This window comes from Pinus tabuliformis, chromosome 1_2, assembly GCF_031772625.1.
Source record: "Pinus tabuliformis cultivar Carrire ecotype Pingquan chromosome 1_2, CPIR1, whole genome shotgun sequence".
NCBI classification, from domain to species: Eukaryota; Viridiplantae; Streptophyta; class Pinopsida; order Pinales; family Pinaceae; genus Pinus; species Pinus tabuliformis.
The window spans coordinates 754303068-754327615 of NC_142298.1; the positions used below are offsets into that span (position 1 = coordinate 754303068).

The 24548-nt window shown below is 36.2% G+C and overlaps 1 pseudogene; it reads right to left on the bottom strand.

Annotated features, from left to right (window-relative positions):
- Positions 1-23098: 23098 nt before the first annotated feature.
- On the bottom strand, positions 23099-24338 carry LOC149207976 (cytosolic sulfotransferase 5 pseudogene; annotated as a pseudogene).
- Positions 24339-24548: the final 210 nt, after the last annotated feature.

Sequence of the window (24548 nt, forward strand, 5' to 3'; positions counted from 1 at the left end):
AGAGATAAAGCTCCAATAAGCGATATGGGTTTCATGTTATTATGGTTGTTATAATGTCATGATGTTTTTATTTTGAGCAGGATCTTCATTGTAAATAATGCAACAAGTTAAGTTATAAAGCTCCATAGGTAGTAAGTTTTCTTTTGAGCAATTTTGTTGAGGCATTGGTGTGGTTTAACACTGAGGACAACGTTCCCTAAGGGGGAGGGTTCTGTAACAGCCCCAGTGAAAAGTTCATGTAATAAAAATTAATAAAGTCAAAATAAGACCATGGTTGAGGGACACTTGTCCAAGCTGAATGTTGGGAAATATATCCTAGTGGGCATTAATGGATATGTGTTTTGGCTAAGGAAAATTGACAAAGGCTAAGGAAAAGGAGTTAAAAGCAAAAAAGGCATTTTTGGCACATTTATTTATGAAAATAAAATAAATTAGGAGGAAAGGAAGGTAAAAGGTCACATGTTGCATGTGAGGAGGAAATTTAAGGAAAATAATGGAAAATGAAGGCATTAGAGGCCTCATGCATAAAAAGGATTTTGAGGATTAGTTCATGGCTTTTGGTCAAGTTCAAGTTTGAAGCTCTTTCATTATTCTCTCTCTCTCTCTCACTCTCTTGGTCACTTAGAGTTTTCTTGGAAAACTCTAGTTTGTAGCAAAAGGAAAGGAGAGGAAAAACAAACAAGGAAAAAGGAAAGGAAACTAGGATGAAGCAGCTTCAGCAGGAATACTTGGAGGAAACCTTTTGCATGTGTGATTTCCTAACTGGTTTGGACATGCATGGCTTTGCATGTTGGTGTATGGTTCTATGGCTGTCGATGGCATGGTCTTTCTAGGTTATAACAATGGTTTTCAGCCTAGCCTAGCCTTTTTCTGGATGCCATCGTATGTTGGGATGTTTATTTTGGTTTCGTAACTTTGGAATTGTCAGATGGATTTGAGAGTCCGGGGCGGAGGTGGTCTCAAGGTTCATTCCCAAATGTCTAGGAATCCCTTGACCGATTTTGGTGGGATAGAGGGTAAATCGTGAGGTAGCGGTCTTAGTTTAGGGCCTAGTTATCTAAGTTTGGATTGCGGTAAAGCCTGAGAGACAAGGAGATGGAAAATTCATCATGGATAGTGATGGATTCTAGATGGCATTCCAAGTTCTATTTGATTTTGATCGGAGCACTAGTTTTGGTGTGATCATGGTTGAATAGGGTCAAGGTGGTTTAACCTCTGGATTCCCTTGGTTGTTCTTGGATTGTTTGTTTTATGACATCCCACATTCATTCTTGGAATATGGAATAGGGATGACTTGTTGAAATAGAAATTTGGTTTAGCCATGTCTATGGTTTGGTGGTACGTGGAAGTCCCAAACCTGGTCAAATTTGCCTATGATTAATAAAAGCTAATTTTCTTACTTTTGCACTGATTTATATGTGGATTTAATGGTTGTCATATCTCTTATATTTATATGGTTTTATATTGGTTCTAAGCATGGTTGAATGACGACATCATGTCATGTTCATTTCATATGTTTACTTGTTACTGTTAAATGGATGGATCCAAGACCTAATTGATGGTGTAGTGTTTCAATGGAGGAGGTGATCCTCCTGGTTATGTTTCATAATTTGTTTCATTTATTTATGTTCTATCTTGTATCCTAGACCTGTAGGTTGCATTGATGCCAAGTGTTTGACAAAATGTCAGTCCCAATTGAGGATGTTAGAGCCTAGTCCTGAGGGTGATTTTGATTGATCAACATGGTTATCATGTTTTCAATGATTTCTGAAAGTTACAACAAGTTTTGGGTAGAGGCTAGGATTTTGGGCTAGAAAAGTGGCTCAAATCCCACCATCGCTGGCACAGAACTAGTAATTTCAGACCACATCTGCTGGCAGACAGGCCTGTGAGAGCGACTTTAGGTTGTTGGTCGCTCCCTTTTCCCATAGAGTGAGAGCGACTATGGCCTAAAAGCTGCAAAATAGTTGTGGGACCCAGGGACAGGTTATCTAAGTGGCTAACTTGTCTCCTAAGGGGTCTGTTGATGATGTTGGATGACTGTATATGATTTTCCGTCGATTCCACTTCCTTAAGATGACATAGGAAGTCGAATATCATTGTAGTAGCATCTCTCCTCATGTTTACCCCGGTTGGCATGGTTACTTTGGATAGACATGGGAGGAGGTGCTACGTTATGATGTCGGGAGTACTTTTCGTTCCTGAGTTAATATGCTCTAACTATCTTCCATGGAAGAGAAAGATGGTTGATGTTATAAGGAGCAATAATTTGTGGTAGTTGGTTAATGGTGGGCATATGAAACCTACGGATGCTAAAGTCTTGCCTATATGGGAGGAAAGCAGGGAAAATTTTAAGGACGGAAATTTATCTTAAAGTTTATAAACATTGGCAAATTTCACCGGTGTGCAATATGAAAAGTATATAATGTTTGTTGATATATTTGTAAAAATATATAAATTTCTAATGATTTTATATATATTCTCTGTATAATTTTTCCAATTTTAAAGTTAAAATAATTTTATATTGTAAAATTTGAGATAATCATTTTTAGGAAAAAAGGTAAATTGGCGAATCTTTGTTTTGGAAAAACCACGGAAAATTAGCCTACTTGCGAATATTAGCCTAGAAAGATATGATCAAACAAGAGGAATACTTGGTCAAATAATTTTACATAGTCTTTAGGTACACATTAAGGTTGAATATAACCTGATTGAGGTATGGAAGGCTTTAATATATTTGTTTGATAAATCTGATGATGTATTTGTGTACTACCTAGAAAATAAAATCCACAAGTTAAATCATAAATATTTTGATAGGATAGGACTCTTTCTTGTTGAACTAAAAAATCCTAATGAAAATTTTTATTAATGTAGCAAATATTATAAGAAAAGTGATACAACTCTAATAATGCTTGTAAAACATAAATTGTCGTCTTTTTTTTATATGTTCATCCAAACTAGGAATAAAGCATTTGAAATGTCTAAAGGTTCTATGTCACCTGACTTTACCAATATTTCTATAAAGTTTTGATTAATGAGAAAGAAAGGTTAATTGCTTCAAGACAAATAAATCCTAATAAAGTTACCATCGAACATAATAAAAAGAGTTCAAAGAAGTTTTTCAATAAATGTTCTCACTCACATAATAAAGGATCTCCCAAACACTCTTCTAATGATGTTTCTAATCAAGCTAGTAAAATAATGTGTTTGATCCTTGTAATTATTGTGGAAAAACCAACCATCATGAAAATATGTGCTTTAAATGGAAACATGATCTTGCTAAATCCAAGAATAAATCGCCTTTCGAACAACAAGTTTTTATTTGTGCCTATTAAATTCAAAAGAAAAAATTATCTTCTTTTGCATAATGGATTACGGATTTTGGTGCCTCTAACCATATGTCTAGTACTTCTTCTTTGTTTTCCTCTTATGAAACCAATGAGCACACATGACAAAAAATTTCTGTTAGTGATGGTAAATAATTTTTAGTAGAAGGCTCTGGTAATGTTGGAGTTCCTAATGGTATATTGGAAGAGGTTTCTCATGTTCAAGGAATATCCATTAATTTTCTTTCTATTTATCATGCATATCAAAAACATTATATGTTTGAATCATGGCCATATAAGTATGTTCTTAAAGATATCAAACATTACTTCAAAGTAGTTTCTTTAGGTCCTGTTGATCGTGATTTTGGTTTATATAAGTTTACAATCTTCATTAAACTAAGAATCAACCCTTATATTCATATGTTTCTCATGTTGATTAACAAAGTAGATTATGGCATGAAATGTTAGGTCACATAGATTATGGTAAAATTAAATTGTTATCTAAAATGGTACTTGGCTTACCCCTTGTCTCTTCCAGTAAAGGTTTTTGTGAGGGTTGTGCACTTATTAAACATCATATGGAAATACTAGATAAAGGTAAATCTTGACGTGCTACAAAAAAATTTCAATTAATACATAGTGATACTTGTATTCCACATGGAACTCCTCCTCTCTCTCATGTTGTCTATTTCCTTACATTGATTGATGATTATAAATAGGAAAACTTTGGTTTATATTTGAAACATTAAAGTGAAACTTTTGTTAAATTTAAAGAACTTAAACCCATGGTTGAAAATGAATCTAGTAGAAGTATTAAGTCGTTGAGAATCGATAAAGGGAGGGAATTTTCTTAAAAGGAATTTACTACATACTTAACTAGGCATGGTATTCAACATTGAAAAACTTTTATTTATTCACCTAAAAAAATGGGGTGGTTGAAAGGAAAAGTATGACTTTGGTTGAATTGGCTAGTTTTAATTTCTGTAATCAATTATTTCATAAAAAGTCTTGGGCTAAAGCCATTTGTTGTGATAAATACATCTCAAAGCATGTTACTAGTAAGTTAGCTTTGAAAATTACTCTAAAAAAAAAAGTGGAATGGAATAAAACCTAACAAAAGTAACATTAGGATATTTGGCAGTGGATGTTAGGCTCTAATTCTTGATGAAAAATGGAAAACGTTAAAGTAAAAGTATCACAATGTATTTTTGTTGGTTATGGTGAGGATTATAAAACTTATAGGTTGAATTGTACATCTACCCAATGTGTTATCATTCGACAAGATGTTTAGCTTAATGAAATTTCTCGTTCCCCTGAATCTTAAAAACCTCACATTCCCTTGACTTTACCTTTTACTCCTCTTATTCCCATCTTAGTCTTGGTTACCTCTTCTTCCGTCCATGTGCCTAATATTCATCCTAGATCACCTACCCCTTAAAATCATCCTCCTAAGTGTTCCAAAGATAGTATAATGATTCCTACCACTCACCCTCTTCATATTTGGGCCCTGGAAATTCTTGAAACTGTCAGTTTTGAGATTAGTATTCCTTCAAATACTCATAGAAGTAGATTTGACTTCTACATTATGAGTAGATTTTTGGCTACAAATGATCCTTCCACTTATGCTTGGGCTAAGGACAAACCTAAATGGGAAAAATAAATGACTACAAAGTATGACTCCTTAATGAAGGACAAGACTTGGACTCTTGTTCCTCTTCGTCCTCGACAAAATTTAATTGACTATAAATGTATATATAATACAAATTTCACCATAAAAAAATAAATTGAAAAACATAAAGTCCAACTATTGGAAAAATGTTTTAATGAACATTAAGATATTAATGATAATGAAACTTTTTCTCTAATTTCTAAATGAACACTATAAGAAATATTAGTTATCTTATGGAATCTTATCAATGGGAACTACATCAAATGGATGTCAAGAATGCATGTTTGAATGTTGATATTCATGAAGACATTTATATGTAATAGAGAACTATTTTTATCATTGTTTATGCTTTGAGTTTGGTATGCAAATTAAATGTCTTTATATGGTCTTAAACACGCACTTATGGCTTGGCATGAAAAAATTGATACTTATTTCTTAACAATTGTTTCAAGTGGTGTAGATTTAATTTGAGTGTGTATGTAAAACACTTTAATGATGAAATCATCATTATTGTATTATATGTGGATGGTCTTATTATTATTGGAAACTAGTTAGCATCTATATAGGAACTAAAGAATAAACTTCAGAATGAATTTGAAATGATAAATTTAGGCATATTTCACTATGTTCTATGTCTTCAAATTTCTCACATGTTTGATAATATATTTATTTTGTAGCCTTGATATGTGACATATTTACTTGCTTGGTTTTGTATTAGTGATTGTAAGCCTTCAGCAACACCATTTCAGTCTAGTGTAAAACTAACTATTGATTGCACTTCTCCTCATGTTGATGCTACTCTCTATCGTATTCTAGTGGGGAGTTTGATTTATTTGACACACAGTGCGCCTAATATCTCTTTTGTTGTTAGTATGATCTCGACGTTTATGCATAATCCTCATGAAATTTATTGGAAGGAAGTAAAGAGAATTCTCAAATATTTACAAGGGACAATGACTTATCATGCTTTCTTCTCAAATAGAGCTACAATCTCTCTTCTTGGTTATAGTTATAACTATTTTTTATTGGGTAGGTGACAATTTTGATAGATGTCCTACTATAGGGTACATCTTTCAGCTTGGTTTAGGTTTGGCTTCATGGTCTAGTAAGAAGTTGAGAAATCTTCCTCTTTCTTCTTGTGAAGAAAAGTACAAGGAGGCTAAGTAAGTAACTAGAATCAATTAGGTTGCAGCATGTTCTTACTGAGCTTGGCTTGTTTCAAAAATTAGTTATCAAGTCAAGACATGAAAATTAGAGTGTCATTAAACTTGATATAATCCAATGTATCACTCCAAAACCAAACACGTTGACTTAGATACTACCTATATGGGTGAAATCATGAAGATGAGTTACACTTTTGGGCCAAAGGTGACAATGAAATTTCAAGTTTTTCCTATTTTATAGAATTGAAGCCCTAAAAATTCATATAAGCACTGTGAAATTTTATTCAGAGTAAAAAGATAAATTGTGGAGAATTATGTTTTTGTCCTAATGATATTTTTAAAAAAAATATTTAGTGTCATATACTATGTGAATTATTCCTTAAATGAAATGCTTTTCCTTGCAAAATTTCACACATATTAAGAGCCATGTGTGAGTTCACGTAGGATAACTAATATATATCTATATATCTATATATATATATATATATATATATATATATATATATATATATATATTGACACACACACACCCACCGAGAGAGATAAGTTTTTAATAATAAAATTTATTTTTTTATACAAAATTATATTTTTTATTATTTTTTGAAGTTGGTGAAGTAATATTTTAATTGCATTTTGCAGACACATGTGTTGACATAAGCTTTTTTTCAACTATTTAAATAAATTAAAGAACAAGAGTAAACTTTTGAAGAGAACTCGTAAACGAGGGTAGTGGTATTTTTTGAATTTTTTTGGTTGTGTATATGTTATGATATTGATTTTTTATTCAACCTTTTTAAAATTGTTCAAAAAAATTTCAATCATTATGTTTAAAACAAATTAGATGAAAAATATCATATGAATTCGAAAATTTCAAACTTATATGCCATTGGATAGAGGATTCCTTCATGAATCCAACACGTTCAACTCTGCCATCTAATCCAACATGATCAACTTTGTCATCTAAGGACAAATTCTACCCTAAGTCCTCTAGTGTTCAAAATGGTGTTGCACAGAAATATGCAAAAGACGAGCTAAAACTTTGTTTTTTAGGCCCTCAACAGCACCAATGAGTGCTTAAAACACTCGATATAGTGTTTAAAATTGAAATTTCAAATAGCTTAATTGAGGGTTTAAGAAACCCTTGATCGAGCCCTTAATGTGGTTAAATAAAGTCTTGATCAAGCCTATAGCTCCATCGAGCTATCGTAATTATCTAAAAATAAGAAGAAAATCAGGTCACTCAATTTATTCCACAAATAATTTTTATAAATATTCAAATATATTCCAAACTTTATTTTACCTAGAAAATAATTATAATAACATATAGATAACTTTGTATAAAAGGAATTTTACTCTCTTCCTCGATAGCTAGAGGAATGGGGATGAGAGCACTGGAGCCTGACTGCTAGGGTTCTGTACTCTTCTCAGACGGCGTAGTCTGATCTGCGCAGACAGCCATCATGGACCTGACCTTGCACCCAGAAAATACTCAACTGCATTGTGAGGGATCGAAGGGCAAATGGACAACCCCCAGGGGGGGGCTACGGCGACCTCCCCCAAGGCAAATAAATCGCAGCACCAAACCGAAAGAACGATACTCTTTGGATCGATCAACGAGAATGTGATCAACCAGGAAATCCCGCGCCGGCATGAGCGCACTGGAAAAGACAAACTGGAAAATAAGGCGGATGAAGAAACAGGACGGAATAACCGACCAGACGGAACCCCGAAGGTCTCCTCGACCACCTGCAAACCAATAGCAACAGATCGACCCAGAATCGAACTGCCGGGAGAAAAAATAGAAGAAAGAATCCAGTTTATGACAGATCATGCACTCATCGGAAAATTTATAGGGTTCTGGCCGACGGAAAAAGCCCTACACAGTTGGATCGCAGCGAAATGGAAGCCTAAGGGCGATGTGACTCTGCAGCTAGGCCCAAAAGGATTCTTCACAGCGATCTTCTTTTGCCTGGAAGACAAATACAGAATCCTAGTTGAGGGACCCTACTTCTTCAACTCAGCTGGCTTATACTTAAGGGACTGGGCACCCAGATTCAACCCGGATAAGGAGGACCTCACATGGGCTCCGGTCTGGATAAGACTATACTCACTCCCAGATGAGTACTGGGGTGAGGATATCCTGAGAAACATTGGAAATGGTTTGGGGGAATACATAAAGGCTGCTGAAGAAATGAAAATGCGTAGATACACATCATATGCCCGCATCTGCATCTTCATGCGCCTGGACAAAGCTCTGCCAGAATCGGTAAGTCTCTCTCACCGTGACTATGAATGGATTCAACCCTTAGACTATGAACATGTCCCGTTTCGATGCCGTAAATGCCATGCCATAGGGCATCTTTTTAGAGATTGCCCCCTAAATGTTAAAGCTACAGCCCCTACCCCCTCTGACTCTCTGACCCATGACGGCTTCACCAAAGCCCCTACCCGCAAACGAGCTCATAAAAAATCAACAACAGGGAAGAAACCCCAGCAGAACAACACCTCTAACCCTGCGGTCAGAAACAGCTTTGGAATCCTGGCTCAATCCACGAAAGAGCAAAACACATCCTCTCCTCCCAACTCTGCTCTCCCTTCCTCCTCCACCCAGCCACCTCCTTCAGCCCCCTCCTCTGATTCACCTCCAACCAAAGTCGCCCCAGATAACCCCTCGGAAAGCAAGGAAAAGCAGGTGGAAAAAGACAATGAAATGGAGGTTGACGGATCCTCAGACCCTCTCCAAAGCCCAAACATGCCCACGGAAGAAGACAACCAGGTGCAACGAATGGAGGAAGAACCGGAAAGTATAGATCTAAATGGATTAGACATATTAGAACTAGAAGCAGCATGCAAAAAGAAAGCCTATGAAAGCATCCCAGAGCTTCAGCTTAACAAACTGGAAATGGTCATTTCCAGAGCCTACCAACAGTATCAGCTCAGCGTCCAATCAGGAAGTCAATTGGATTTAGGCAAAACTACAAAAGACTCCAAAAAAAGGGGAAGAAGAACTGATCTCCAAAGAACAATAGCGGTAGGGAAGATCCTGGTAGACTCAGGCAGGTATGCTAAGCTTACGAAGTACTATAATCCCTCTACCAATAGTGAATCATGAAGCTCATTTCATGGAACCTAAGGGGGCTCAATAGCCTAGGAAAACTCAGAATGTTAAAAAATATTTTAAAAATGGAAAAGCCACAAATATGCTTTCTCCAAGAGACAAAATGTAACAGCTCAACTCTAGAAACGATCCTCTCTAAAGCCTGGCCAGGATGTCAATCGGTGGCTGTGGATGCATCTGGCGCATCTGGGGGGCTAGCTATTGCGTGGAACTCTCAAGCACTCACCCTCTCGGACTTTCACGCTTCACATAGTCTAATTCAGGCTGCTTTCCACATAGTAGGCACGAATATTCATGGGAATCTCTCGAATGTATACTTCCCTCAGGAAGCAAGGGAAAAAATTGCTCTCCTCCACACCCTAGAAGCTCTTAACTCCAATAGAAGGCACCCGCTCTGGATTGTTGGAGGGGATTTTAACATGATAACAAAATTGGAGGAAAAGATTGGAGGCAGAAACAGGCTGGAACAGGAAAACACCCACTTTAAAGACTTCATCCAGAACGCATCCCTGATAGATTTGCATTTTTGCAATGGCACTTTTACGTGGAGCAACCGAAGAGCAGGCAAGCATCAAATAGCCTCCAAGCTGGATCGGTTTCTAATCTCAGACAACTCGATTCACCTAGGGGGAGACTTCTCGGCAGCCATTCTTCCACACTCAGGATCCGATCACTGGCCGGTTGCCCTTCAATGGCAACGTCCTGGCAACACCACAAGAAGACCTTTTCGCTTCAAGGAATTTTCGTTTACCCATCCCTCACTCAAAGATTTGGTTCACTCTACATGGACATCCTTCAGCCCTCCAGACGCCTCCAAGATGTTCCAGTTCCAACAGAAACTCAAACATCTAAAGCTCTGCCTCAAGCGATGGAACAAAGAGACCTTTGAAAACATCTTCAAGGTGCAACATGATCTTCAAAAAGCCCTGAAGGATCTGTAGCAAGAAATAAGTACAGGAGGCCACACAGAGAGAACCCTTGAGCAAGAGCAGCACATCCACAATCAGCTTGAGGAGAGAAGAAAGCAGGAGGAGATATACTAGAAGAAAAAGTCCAGAATCAGATGGTTGAAAGAGGGAGATTGAAACACCAAATTCTTCCACAGAACCACTGTACAACGTAGAATGTGCAATAATATCCCTTACATTCAAAAATCAGGAGGAGAAAGGGTGGAACAGCATGAGGAAATTGAGAAGGAATTCCTCAATCAGTTCAAGCAAGTCCATCAAGAGCCTGAAATCAACAGACGTCCTACAACTGAAAGAATCATACACAATGTGCCAAAATTAATCACAGTGAAGCACAATGAACTCCTCCTTAGTCCAATTCAAAAACAGGAAGTGGACATAGCTATGGGTCAGCTTAAAGAAGGAAAAGCTCCCGACCCAGACGGTTTCACCACCACTTTCTTTCACAAGTTCTGGGAACTGATAAAGTCGGAAGTCTGGGAAGTGGTAGAGGAATCGCGAGCGTATCACTGGCTGCTTCCCTCACTTAACTCCACCTTCATAGCCCTAATCCCAAAAGAGGAGGACTCGATCAAACCGGACAAATTCAGGCCGATTGCACTCTGCAACGTAATATACAAAGTCATCTCTAAAGTCATTGCAAACAGGCTAAAGCCCCTCTTGCCAATGCTCATTTCTCCAAAACAGTCAGGATATGTGGAGGGGAGACAGATTATGGACAGAATCATCCTCTCGCATGAGATCACACACACTCTCAAGCACTCAAAACAGCCAGGTATGCTCCTAAAACTTGATCTTTCCAAAGCATCTGATAAACTCAGCTGGGATTATGTACAGCAAATGCTAACTGCTTTCAGATTCAGTCCCACATGGATTCGCTGGATTATGAGCCTAATCTCCTCCACTAGCTTCTCCATTCTAGTGAATGGGATCCCCTCTCGCCCCTTCTCCCCCTCCCGAGGTATCAGGCAAGGTGACCCTCTTTCCCCCTTCCTCTTTGTATTAATGGCTGAAGGACTGGGACGTCACATTAAAAATGCCCTTCACTCTCATCAGCTTAGAGGTCTCTCCATTCATCAATTGCCTGCCATTTCCCATCAGCAATTTGTTGATGACACTATGCTCTTTGGTTACCCCTCTGTTCAAGAAGCCTCCAGATTTAAAGCCGTGCTCAATGACTTTGCCGAAGCCTCTGGAACCAGCATCAACTGTTCCAAATCGCAGATCTTCTTCTTTAATACCCCTCCGGTTGTCAAGTCTGCTATAGTCCGCATTTTGGGGTTCCCTATTGCCACCCTTCCCTCCAAATACCTTGGAGCTCCCCTCACTGTCTCTGCCATCAAGCATTCCTCATGGCGCAACCTTATTGAAAAGCTTGAATCCCGTCTCAACCAGTGGACGCACAGAGCTTTGAACTTAGTCAGCCGCGCAGTGCTCATAAAGGCCGTTCTTCAAGCAATGCCGCTGTACTTATTCTCCATCCTGGCTGCACCAAAGTGGGTCCTAAAAAGACTAAGGAATATTCAGAGAGGTTTCCTCTGGGGCAGCAATGCAACTAATCGCAAATGGGCACTGGTAAAGTGGAGCACAGTATGCAAACCAAAAGCAAAAGGAGGCATTGGTCTAAGAGATCCTGAGCACAGCAATGCCATCATGGGAGCCAAAATATGGTGGCAATGGCTCACCAATCCAGGTAAACCATGGGTCACATTATGGACGGCAAAGTATGCCAATCATCGACCCCAGGAAGAACTCATCAGATTAAAGCCCAACGATAAAGGATCGCTAATTTGGAATGCAGCCAAAGAACACTATCAAATGATCCAGCAGCACAGTTTCTGGGAGGTAAGAAACGGTTACACCACTAGATTTTGGACAGACGCCTGGAATCAAATGCCTATTCTCAGCAATGTTCTGAACCTGCCACCAGACATCATTAAGGAGGAGACACAGCAAGCTAAGATTAGGCAGTACTGGACCCAGGAAACTGAGAAGGGCTTCAGGATTTGGAAACCGGGCAACCAAGTACTCACAAATGAAGATCACCAAATTTCCATGGAGCTGGAAAGGGAACTCAGCAAAAGGAAAATCAGGTACGACGAGAGTAGAGACATTCTAAGGTGGGGATATCAACCAAAAGGAGCTTTCACCACGTCCGAGGCCTACAAAATCATCTGCAATGACTCTGTTCCCCAGGACCCAATCTGGAGCAAAATTTGGAGCTCTGGCTCCTGGCCCAAAATCTGTCACTTTCTCTGGTTGGTAGGACATCAGAGAATTCTAACCTGGGACAAGCTTAGAAGAAGAAACTTTCATGGCCCCTCCATCTGTTTCAACTGCAATGCCCATGAGGAAACTCTCCAACATCTGCCGGACTCCTGCCACTTGGCCAATCAGCTTTGGGAAAAGGCAAGCTTTCGGTGTCAAAGAAGATGCAGACTTGAGAATGAAATCACAAATTCTATACGTCAGTGGCAACGGGACCCTTACAAGAGTGAAATCCTCAATCATCTATGGAGACTAGTTCCCGGGCTAGTTCTATGGAGCATATGGAAGGAGCGAAATAAGCGCATTTTTAAAAATCAGCGCTCCTCGATAGACAATATTTGGAACCTGCTCTGCAGAAATCTTCAAGAGACTCTTATGCTAAGATCCTGGAAGGAGGAGGACTGGCCTACGCTAGCCAACGAGAAAACCATTATGGACAACTGGCAAATACATCGTACTCAAGGCTCTCACAAGCCGGACCACTCTGAAACCAGCAATAAAAATCAGGTCACATGGAAGCCCCCACCAAAGTATACATTCAAACTCAACTTTGATGGTGCCTCAAAAGGGAATCCCGGTCTCGCAGGCTTTGGAGGAATAATAAGGAATCATGAAGGTGCTCCCCTGATACTGTATTTCGGAAACATTGGATGGGACACCAACAACTCAGCTGAGTTAGAGGGTCTATGGCAGGGACTACTACTTGCTGGGGGACACAACTTTCACCCTCTGGAGGTGGAAGGAGATTCTCAGATCCTCATAAACATGGCCAAAAAAATCCTAAATGGATCTCAGGCCAGGAAAATAGCCACCAGCTGGAGGCTTGAAGCAAGACTGGAGGCCATAGAATGTGAGCTCCATAGCAATAGAGCAATCACCTTCACACACACAAGACGGGAGGGCAACAGGGTTGCAGACTTCATGGCCAATGTGGGGGTGGAGAATGACCACTCTCTAATCACAGGGCAGCTGAATACTATTTTAACACATGATAAAGCTCAAGAATGCTCTCCACTGGTCCAAAAAGATGCAGTTCCCCCGGATGCGGGTGCTAAATGAGATGGGACAGGCGTGGGTGGATGGCCACATGCCGGCCAATGGCCATCACGTGGCAGCCGTGGAAAATGCAAGTAAGGGATGCAGCTGGTATAAGGTGAAGCTGTAGGGGATAGTTAATGCCCGGCGAGGTAATTTGGCTCAAGCGACGGCAGCAGTTATGGCGGGTGAGCTCCAAAGCAGTGCAGGTGAGGTCATAAGGGATATTATAGTATATGATCAGAGAATGTTGGTGGTAACGCAGTTGCCTGGAATCTCCGTCTCCGTTGGGATATCTTCTCCATCTGTCTGGCTCATCCCTCAGTCGGCTCTGGTTGCAGGGGGTTTGGATTACCCCGTGGTCTGTTGGAATTTTTTCCCCTTGCCCCCTGTGAGAATGGTGAGACCTCGACAGCGTCTGCTTAGCCGTCAAGGCACTTCCAGAGGGGGAATCTTTCGCAGTCACGAAGTGGACAATGTTGTCCATTGCTGCCACTGCAATATTTCTCGCTCCACTGGAGCTAATCCCCTCCATTCCAGTCAATTCATGGATGCAGGGGCTTCGAGCTCAGCTGCCTTGCCTGCCTTCAGCTCTGCTATCTTCAATTTTAGCAATTCCATGAATAATTCGCGGATTAGTGCGCATGTCTCAGTCTTGTTCATTGAAAATGCCCGGGAAGATGATGATTCCCTAGATGAACATGGGCAAAGGAAGACTGATAACCAGATGCACAAAGCACAGGTTCCTGAAGCTGATACGGAGCAGGAGGTTAAAGGTCCGGCCTCAGACCCGGAAAACGCAAAGCAAAGCAAGCACGATCAGAGGACGGGGACCGGCGAAGAGGAAGATACTTTTCCCACTGCTGCTGAAAGAGAAGCCTATGGTTGGTGCAGGGTAGAGGAAGTGCAAATCGACGATTGATGACGCCCGAGCACAAGGTTCCTATGGCTTTTTTGTCTGGTCTTCTGGTCTCTTTTGCTGTTTGTTTTGGCTCAGTTATAGCATCAATGCTTCTGGTCTCTTTCGCTTTCTGTTTTGTTGTCTCTGTTTCTGAAATTTTGTTAATGGAATGGGTAAGGTCAGTCTCCCCTGCGTGGGATGAAATGGTTGGTGCCCCTGCGTGGGCTTGCTCTTGTGGACAGTCTCGCTCATGTGTCTGGCGCCCCTGCGTGGGCTAGTTTCCTGGTTGCCTCAACTGCTCTCGGGTGACATACCCAGAGCCTGATTCTCTCTTGATTTACCATGGTGTATTTTTTGACTCATGTACATAATATAATAGTTTTTTTTTTTACCGAGAAAAAAAAAACTTTGTATAAAAGGTTTTAACTTAGCTTTTTCAATTTTGAAATTCTTGAAAATGATAATTTGTTTAATGTTTTGATTTTGAATATAGCAACTTTTTATGCTTAATTATTTTATAATTTTCTTATGTAGAAATTTTCAATAACAATAAGTCAAATTATAATAAATAAATAAATAAAACTAAACTAAATTAAAATTTATAATATTACTATTTTAAAAATAATTGCATACACACATTTAAATCTAGATTACTCAAATTCAAATTAGTAAATTAATGTTTTAGAATTTATGATTTCCTTATGTTTTTACTATTTTAAAAATATATTGCGAACCTAAGTCATGAGTAAAAAATTCTATATATTCTTCACACTTGTGCAAACCGAGGACAAAATTGAGTGCAATCACATTTTACAGGTTCAAAGAGATTTATAAATGCAGATGTCATTGCATGTATTACAACTGTATTAATTATAACTTACAACTATTACAACTATGTTAATAGAATGATTATGACCGAGGGAATCATGTTTATTAACTCTTCAATGAATTCCCTAAAATATGCATTTCCAGCAGCGTAAAATTCACATTTTTTAGTTACAATTATTCATATAATTATAAAAGTTCGACTTCAATATATATGAGTATGACTGAGTGAATCGTGCTTATCAACTCCTCAGTGAATTTTATAAAATATACATTTCTAGCAGCGGGTTACACCTATTCATATAAAAAACTATAATAATTATTTAAATCAAATTCATAAATTTTCTTATGTTTAATCAATTTATTATTTAAATTATATTTATAATAAATTTATTAGTTAAATTATAACATTGAAAATTTAAATCATATTAAAAACTAAATTTTAGGTTACTGAATTATAAATATAAGAATATTACAATTTCAATTGCAAGTGGGATAGAATTCTTTTCCAAATCTATACATTAAAATGCTAGAAATGTAACGAGAAAATAATCCACACCATTGTTAGTTACAAATTCAGATGTGATTAGTAATTAAATTCATTTTTTTAAACTAACAAATACTTACAATTTTAAAGTTTACATATCGTTATTGATATTTACATAAATTTTAAAATTTCTAGCTTTAAGGGTCGATGGAGTTCCTAACCTAGGGTAACATAGGAGCTCAATTGAGGGTTTGTTTAAATGATCAATCAAGATATTTTTAAGCGCATCAATGGCTTGATAGAGCGCTTAAAATTTTCTCGATCGAGCACTTAAAATTTCTCAATCAAGCATCTTGTTTTCCCCAAAGCGCTCCCTCATTTCGCCAAAAAGTGTACCCATATTGATGCTATCATCCATATTTAAAATCTTCTTGCAAACAATGTTTTTCTTTGAAGTATTATCCCACTAAACAACAAGCAATTGACATCTTCACCAAATCCATGACAAAGGTGAATTTAATATGGCTTCAACAATTGCTAGGAATGCAGGCAGTTTTCATGAAGGGGAGTGTTGATGTAATGACATCATCCTCCATGATTGTTCTATCTCCCTAGTCATTATAAAGGAAGAGTGTTGGAATATGTCACTTTGGAAGGTAATCATCTCTAGGTTATGTCGAAAGGAACTCTAATTTTATGTAAAAAATGTATATCCAACATTCATGAGGTAATAAAATATTGTTGTAATAGTTTATTATAGAAAGAAGTGAAATTATATTATCCCACAATAGTATGGGAATGTAATTTCTCAATACCTCTTAGTATATAATACAAATTAGGGAGTCTCATAAAAAATACAAGAAGTCATATCATAGTCTTATCATCATAAAGTGTTGAAACATTTATGGTGGTGCTCCTCCTTTTTCATCTCATTTATTTTGATGAAATGTTGTTATTATGATTATAGAAGTTTAGATTAATAAAAGTCTAATTTATTTATATTTTTCTATGTTTATGCATATTTTCAATATTATAACATGAATTTAATTTTGAAAACCATTCACACACACATTTATATATTCATAACTTGTCTCTCTTGCTTTGTAATGTTGGTAGTTTCTTTCTTCACCCACTTATACTTCTCTTAGCTTTGTTTTATTATTTTTCATGCTTTTGGTTTTAACACATTCTATGTAGCTTAACATTCTATATATCATAATATTATAATGGCTATAATATGCAAATAACAGTTAAAGAATTGCACCAAGTCAAATAAAGCAATGGAATTTAAAATATGATTTAGCAATGGCATTTAAAATATCATTGAGAATATCTTGGGCAACAACTTAATATGAATTTTGAAATTGGTTTTCATTATGTTATTCTTCAACCTATTTGAGTCAATTAGTTTTCTTATTTCTTTAATTAATACCAAAATCATTTTGTCACTATAATAATATCTTTGAATTAATGCACCCTATGTTGTGTTATTGCATTGTTAAATCAACGAACTTGCTTGAATGTCTCATAGTCTAACTAATAGATAAAATGGTATTTTCTAGGGCATTTTTGTGGTTAACTTTAACCAAAATCATGCTAAAATCTAGTAGAGAATTTTAAGAATTTGAGTTTAAGTTGTTTAATTTGTAGAATCCAAGTGCCCCATGGGGTTTTCAGGACATTGAATCAATTCATGCATTTGAAAAATTATTTTGAACAACAAAATATTTTACAATCTTGCTTGAAATTGTATCTCTAGATTTGAGTAAAAATGCCCATTTCATCTATAAGTTAGACTACACCCTTAAATGTTCTAGAGCCTAAATCATTTTTTATTGTATCATTGCTCAAATTAATATTGGTATTATTTTGTATTATGCCTTAAATATAATCAATGCAATAAGCATTCAAAATATTACTGATATATTAAAATAGATTCAGTCCATGATCTATTTCCTTATTATCAATGTAAAATAATCGTCATTTTCTACTTTATCTATTCTTTTATCTATTATGAATTCAATAAATACCTTTTTTATTCTTCCACATAATTTTTCTATTATTTTTTTTTGTAAGTTTGAAATGGATGAGGCTACATCATGGTGATGTCCAATAATAGCAACCAAATAGGGTGGGGAATCAAACTAGTGACATAACAACTAGGAGTGCCTTAACAAATCACCCGATCACCATCTATCCAAGACCTCATGGACATAATTTTTCTATTCTTATTTATCATTTACTTGTATATTTTTGGGGTAAATTATTTCATGGAATATAATTGCATAATTCTTTTTAAGCTCATATAGGAAAATCATTACTTATTTGCACTCTCCACAATGTCATACAATATTTTGTTTGTTTTATTGACTTTGGGAAATGGTGATTGTGTTAATATCTTTAAAATATTTCCATAATCACAACATCTTTTTTCTTTTAATTGTCTCTTTTAACTAAAACTTTTTACAAATAAAGTAGTGCGACATACCCTTTTTTAAATTTATTTTCTTTCAATTAAACTTTAAATGGTCAACATGTCACAATATTTAATATTGAATACTAATTGATTATGATTGGAATTTGATAAATTGTTATCAAATTACAAATATGTTTTTGGGAATCACTCTAGAGAATATCAGCAAAAACTAAATTATTTGAATAATATATCTCCTTCATTTTTCTTTAAAAAAAATACTCTTTCAAAATATAGTAAGTCCTATTTAATTTGTCTCCATGCAATTTTGTCAGTCTCATGATCACTTATATTAAAATAATTACTTAGCATTTTCAAACTTCATCACTACCTATCTTACCACTTTCAATGAAATAGTTTTTTCAAAATACTTTAACTATCACCCAAAATCTTTAAGAAACATTTTTCTTCTCATTCCATTTCTTTTTCCATATTAAAATAAATCATTTTAATCTAAAACCAAAAATTTATAAAATCACTTACATAAATTTTATATCATTAATAAAAAATTTCACAAATAATAACTCTCTTTATTACACCATACATATATTTGTATATATTTGTACATATCCCAAACAATTTCTCAATTGAACATTTTCCAAATAATAACACTTTATGTCATCTAACCTTTATTGTTGCATATCCCAAAATATTCATCACTTTAATGGGTGACTAAGATCCTTTACATATCAAACACATGTTCACTTACTCTCACCTTCCAATTAACTTTTTATGATTTCTAAAAATAATAATTAAAAGACTATACCTTTATTTGTATATATCCCAAACTATTTCTAAATTAAACATTTTCCGAATAATAACACTTTATGCCATCCAACCTTTATTGGTACATATCCCAAAATATTCATCACTTTAATGGGTGACTAAGATCTTTTATATATTAAACACATGTTCACCCACTCTCACCTTCCAATTAACTTTTTAGGATTTCAAAAATAGTTATAAAAGACTACAAAGTCACCTTATATGATTTCTCAAACATTATTTTCAAGTTTCTTTATTGAAAAAATAATAATAAAAAGATTACAAAGTGATTTTATATGATTTCTCAAAAATTATTTTCCAGTCTTCATCTTTCTATACAACTTGAGTGGCTGTAATGGTTAAGAACATATGTTTCCTATTAAAAAATCATAGGTTCAAAACCAAAAGAGATAAATTATATATACCTTCATAAACTTCAAGTAAAATATATATACCTGAATTAAAAATCAAATCCTTAATAATAATAATAATAATAATAATAATAATAATAATATCTTTTTAATAATAATAATAATATATTTTTATTCACGGTCAAAAAAACAACTCAACTCTCCGCAAAACATTTGATAGTGGTTATTTTCACACAAAAACAAATAAAAAACATGTTCGTGCCTTTTTATAGTGTTTGTTCGCATGCCTCTCCATATGCGGGATACTCCAACTTATCCATGTCCTTACCTCTTTAAAAGGAAGAGTCGTCAAATATCAACCTTCATTCCATTCATCGGTTCGCTCTGCTCCTAATTCTGCATATGGTAACGCGTTTTCCAAGGAGCCCACAGCTGCTGCTCTGGCCCCGCTTCTTCCACTGACATCTGCCTTCGGACCGCCCTCAACATAGAAACAATTATTTATTACACGTGAACCAAACAAGCAACTTCTCATAAACATGAGACTTGTGTCTCTTATTGGTCCTTGCATGTAATAAACTACACTTTAATATCACAATAACAATCTACTCTCCACTCAGAGTCTGTCTAATCATTATATTTGTTGAGCTCGGACACCAATTCAATTTATGTAATCAGAGCCAATCTATTCATTTACAAAGTAAGATAACAGGAAAATATGCTCCAAAATCTCCCAAACTAGATATCATATTATTAATCTATCTTCTATCACGATATGATATAAATCATCATTTTATATAAAAATAAGTAATCATAAATAATGTTTATAAAAAAATAAACAACCACTAGAATACCTCATTAACCAACCAGTAAGAATAGTTCATGTTTCATCAACATTCTTCTATCACAACTCCATATTTATGCCTATTACTCCTTGCATCACCTTTGTCATCCTCGTTCTCCCAAATTGTTGATTTACCCATCACGGTATTGTCAATGCTCCTACATCTTAAGTGATCTTTTTGAAGTGGTATTTACCCATCACGGTATTGTCAATGCTCCTACATCTTAAGTGATCTTTTTGAAGTGGTATTTGAAGTGGTATTTGAAGTGGTAATTCCTACTTTTCGCCCTTCATTAGAAGTAAAGGCTTTGGAATGATTAAAGGATTTCCTTATGCGGTTGTGTCAAAAGTATGGCATCCTTACAATCAATTTCTCTACTTAAATGGGTTTCCATTTAGTTATTTTCTTATTTATTTATATTTTTGGATAATCAAACTCTATGAATGTGACATCATAGCTCTTGTTAAGTGATTTTAGAGTTATGACATGCAAAAAAATTTCTAAGTATAAATAGACTTATTAGTTAAAACAATCTTTGTTAAAATCTATCCCTAAATTTTTATTTAATATATGTCTTACCAAACTTTTAACTATGCCTTTGATAAAACAAAACTATGTAGAAAAATAAGGGGCACCTATTGTTGTAAAATCAAATGACTTGGCTTATAGAAAAGGAATTGTTGTTGCAGAGACCCTCCGAAAAACATATAATGATAGTATGTTTGTAAAAAGGAAGTTTTGGGTCAACTAGTCATCATATTATTGCTCATTCGTTTTTTACCCTTGTTAATGGTGAAAATGCTCTTCCTCTAACTTTGACACAGATTCGTAAATGTGTGAGTGAGGTAGATACAAGTCGAAATACATAAAGAATCATGGGCATATTCACCAGCTTCAATATTGACAAAGGAACTCGAGTTACTGGTGATGAAATCCGCTATTCTTCCAACTGTAAAGGGAATAGAGGCAAAAGATTGTATGTTTTGGGGTACTCTATGCTAAATTAATAGTGATTTCAAATCTGGTTTAACTAAATTAATCGTAGATTCCAAATCTGGTTTACCAAACCTTCTTAGGTGCAGTGTTAGATTTGGAGATCTCGCTGAGTGTGCCTTGTTTTCTTTTCTGTGTGTAAGGCTTAGTTGATAGAGTTTGTGTCGCAGACTACTCTATAGATTTAGCGTGTTAGCAGAAGAGAAATTCCTATAGGAAATAGAGGTATGGCCTTTGTATTTTAAATAATGTCTTTGCTTGACTCTATATAAAGGACATTATAATATTCATTGTCTTGGAAGTACGAATTATTTCATGACAGTGGGAGACGGTGAAGCTGCTTTTTGTGTGCGCCTTACGGGGTTACAACTGTTAAAGAAATCTAATTTGTTCATGGCTCTAATCTGTTTGTAAAGTATTGGTGCCCAAACTAAAGTGTAATGCCCACAATGATGTTGCTCCCGTATTACTTCATTAAAAAACAGATGCATGGCCCTGATGATTGGAAGGGTAAGTCTGTGACGCAGGAAAGTATCTATTAAGTTTTTTCACAGGGGTGAAAAACAGAAGATGAAAATGTGTACCGTTGGGAATCAGCTACCCCATTATCGCCGTGGTCCCAATCGGAAAAATAAATAAATAAATTTACACATAACAACAACATGGGTGGGACTAGCAGGAAGATTGTTTTGGTTCTTGCCTGAAAGAGGAGCCAGTGCTAGTACTTCATTTAGGAGGTGATTTCTATCAATCACTGTTACTCTTCTGCACATTGAACAATTCGAGCTCCATTGTAGGACTCCATTGTAGAGGCGAAGGCGGTTAGAGGGTCTGTCATCAAAAGCATTGCGGAGGCTAAGGCGGTGAGGCGGTCTGTCATGGGGTCACCTTGTTGTATGTCAGAAGGGAGAACATTATTTTCCTGTTAAATGTCTATTAATTTCAGTTTCTGTGTTTGCTTCCAGACATTAACTTCCTGCATTAGCGTTTTGCTATATTTTATTCCCTGATTGTGAAGCCTGCAAAATCCTCTGAACCTTGGTTGGATGTCAATTTTGAACGGTGTATGTGGAAAAATCACTTTCTGTATATATATGAAGTAGAATATTTTGTTCCTTTAAACTATTCTTGTGAACCATACATAACTCAGATAACTAGTGGGTTAGATTCTTGAATACATGTATAAGGAAAATATACGGTAGATGTAAATGTTTTGTAGGAATTATTGAATTACTCTTACCGTTTGTGAGTACTGGCGGAATGGATAATTTGGCTAGGAGAAGGATTATATACTTACACTCTGGTTCAAATAATGTTAATATTTCAATTCTTTTGCAAAATTTGAAATATTCCAATCTTACATATGATTAGTAGAGGTATTGAATAAGTCCAATCAAAAGACTAGTATTGTGGTTATTCGTTCGAAATACCATTTCTATTCCAAATACCAATTAAGGAAAGTATAGAAGAAAATCTAGGACAAATCCTCTATGTATATTTTAAACAAGAGTGATTAAGTCAAATCTGTCAAATACAGTAGTGTAATAGTTCAAGAATGAACATAACACTATAGTAGTGTAATAGTTCAAGAATGAACTTAACACTACTATATAGAGACGCAATTATAATCCTTAAGAGAACCCCAATAGTAAATGTCAATTTAGACGGTAAATTTTTATGGTATAGAATGTCAATTAAGTGCAGAATACTGATAAAAACCAGTGATATATATAACCTATGCAAGTAACCAATGGAGCTGGAAATCCCCATGAAAAGTATATAGTCTAGTTACATTACAAAAGAAAAACTTATTCTCATTGGGAGAGACAAACAAGAAATTAAAATAAATAAAATTCACATATATAAAGGCAGGCGCAAAGCCTGAATCGGAGCAAGTATATACAATGTTTTAAACAAAGTCTTTAAATGGAAACCATGTCTAAGAACACAGTTAGAAACCGCTAACCATGTCTAAAAACACAGACAGAAACCCTGTAGGGTTTTCAAGGAAACAACATAGAAAACTGCGAATCTTTTTTTCTAAACTTCACATCCCGATTATATTTATTAATAGCAAATAACTTCAGCACTGCAAGCACGAGTGCTGGCAGCAATATACATAGCACCAAATGACAATACCTATCTAATAAACGGAAATGAATGACAGTAATATAATGCATACCTATCTCATAAACTTTCTAATGACAGTAATATGATAACTTTCTACACCACTTATCTCCTAATGGAATGCATCAATAATGTAATAACTTTCTATAAACTGTATTTGAAATAGAGGCCTTCGTTGTTCAATTTCTGTTCGATCGCTAAATAAATACGCTCCTCCATCTGTGGAGTGAAATGCTCCTTCCATTCGCCCACTTTTCCCTCTCTGAAGAAACTGTGGTTGGGCACTCGAAATTTATTTTCCAACACTCTTCCCGTTTTGTTCACCTCCACTGTTGACAGGCTCTGGAAACTGCACTTCTCCGCAATTATTGCAGCGTTCTCCTCCACGAGTTGAGGGGAGCAGCCCAAGAAAAGGCCAAGCTTTTTAACGCAACCCACACAATCAGCTTGCAGGTCCTCGTAAGTAACAAACATCACCTTATTGGGATCCCGTCTGCTTTCATGCCAATAACTCAGAACGCTTTCCGCAAACGGGCCGCCATTGAAAAACCCAGAGCAAAACCCATCAAACAAAGTTTCCTTGCTCAAATCTCCATTTGAATAAGGGTACCCGCCTTCGTGAAGTTTATTGAAGAATTTCCAATACGAAACGAAGACATCTCTGGGGTTGCGAGCAATGTAAACAATCTTGCAAGCAGAAGTCCTCACAAAAGGAGGCAACAAATGGAATGGCAAATGGCTGTGCAGCAGACGCGGAGAAGGAAACTTGGAAAAGATGGAAAGATCGTACTGTTGATGCTCGACAGTAGAATCGAACAGGTGAGCTTCCATGGTGGGTACCAAAGAATGGGGATTTTGGTCATCCACAGAAGCCCCGAAATTCGTGTCTTCTTTGCTAAATTGGAAGATGGTGTGAAGCAATGCTTTACACCATGTTGTACCCGATTTTGGTAATGAGGCTAAGAAAATGTCGTCATGGAGCGGTTGGAATTCCCTTTGCATGACCTTCATGTTGGAATTTTCTGATAAATCCCATAACAAACAGACAAAAATCGCACTCTGTTTTTACACAGAAAAAACAGAAAAATTCGCTTGCTGGAAACGGTGTTTCAGCAACACAGTTTTTTTTCAGTTGCTGAAACAGGTGTTTGAACAACGCTGATCGTCGTGTTTCAACAACGTAAACCTTTGACGTCAAGTAATTTTTGAGTTAC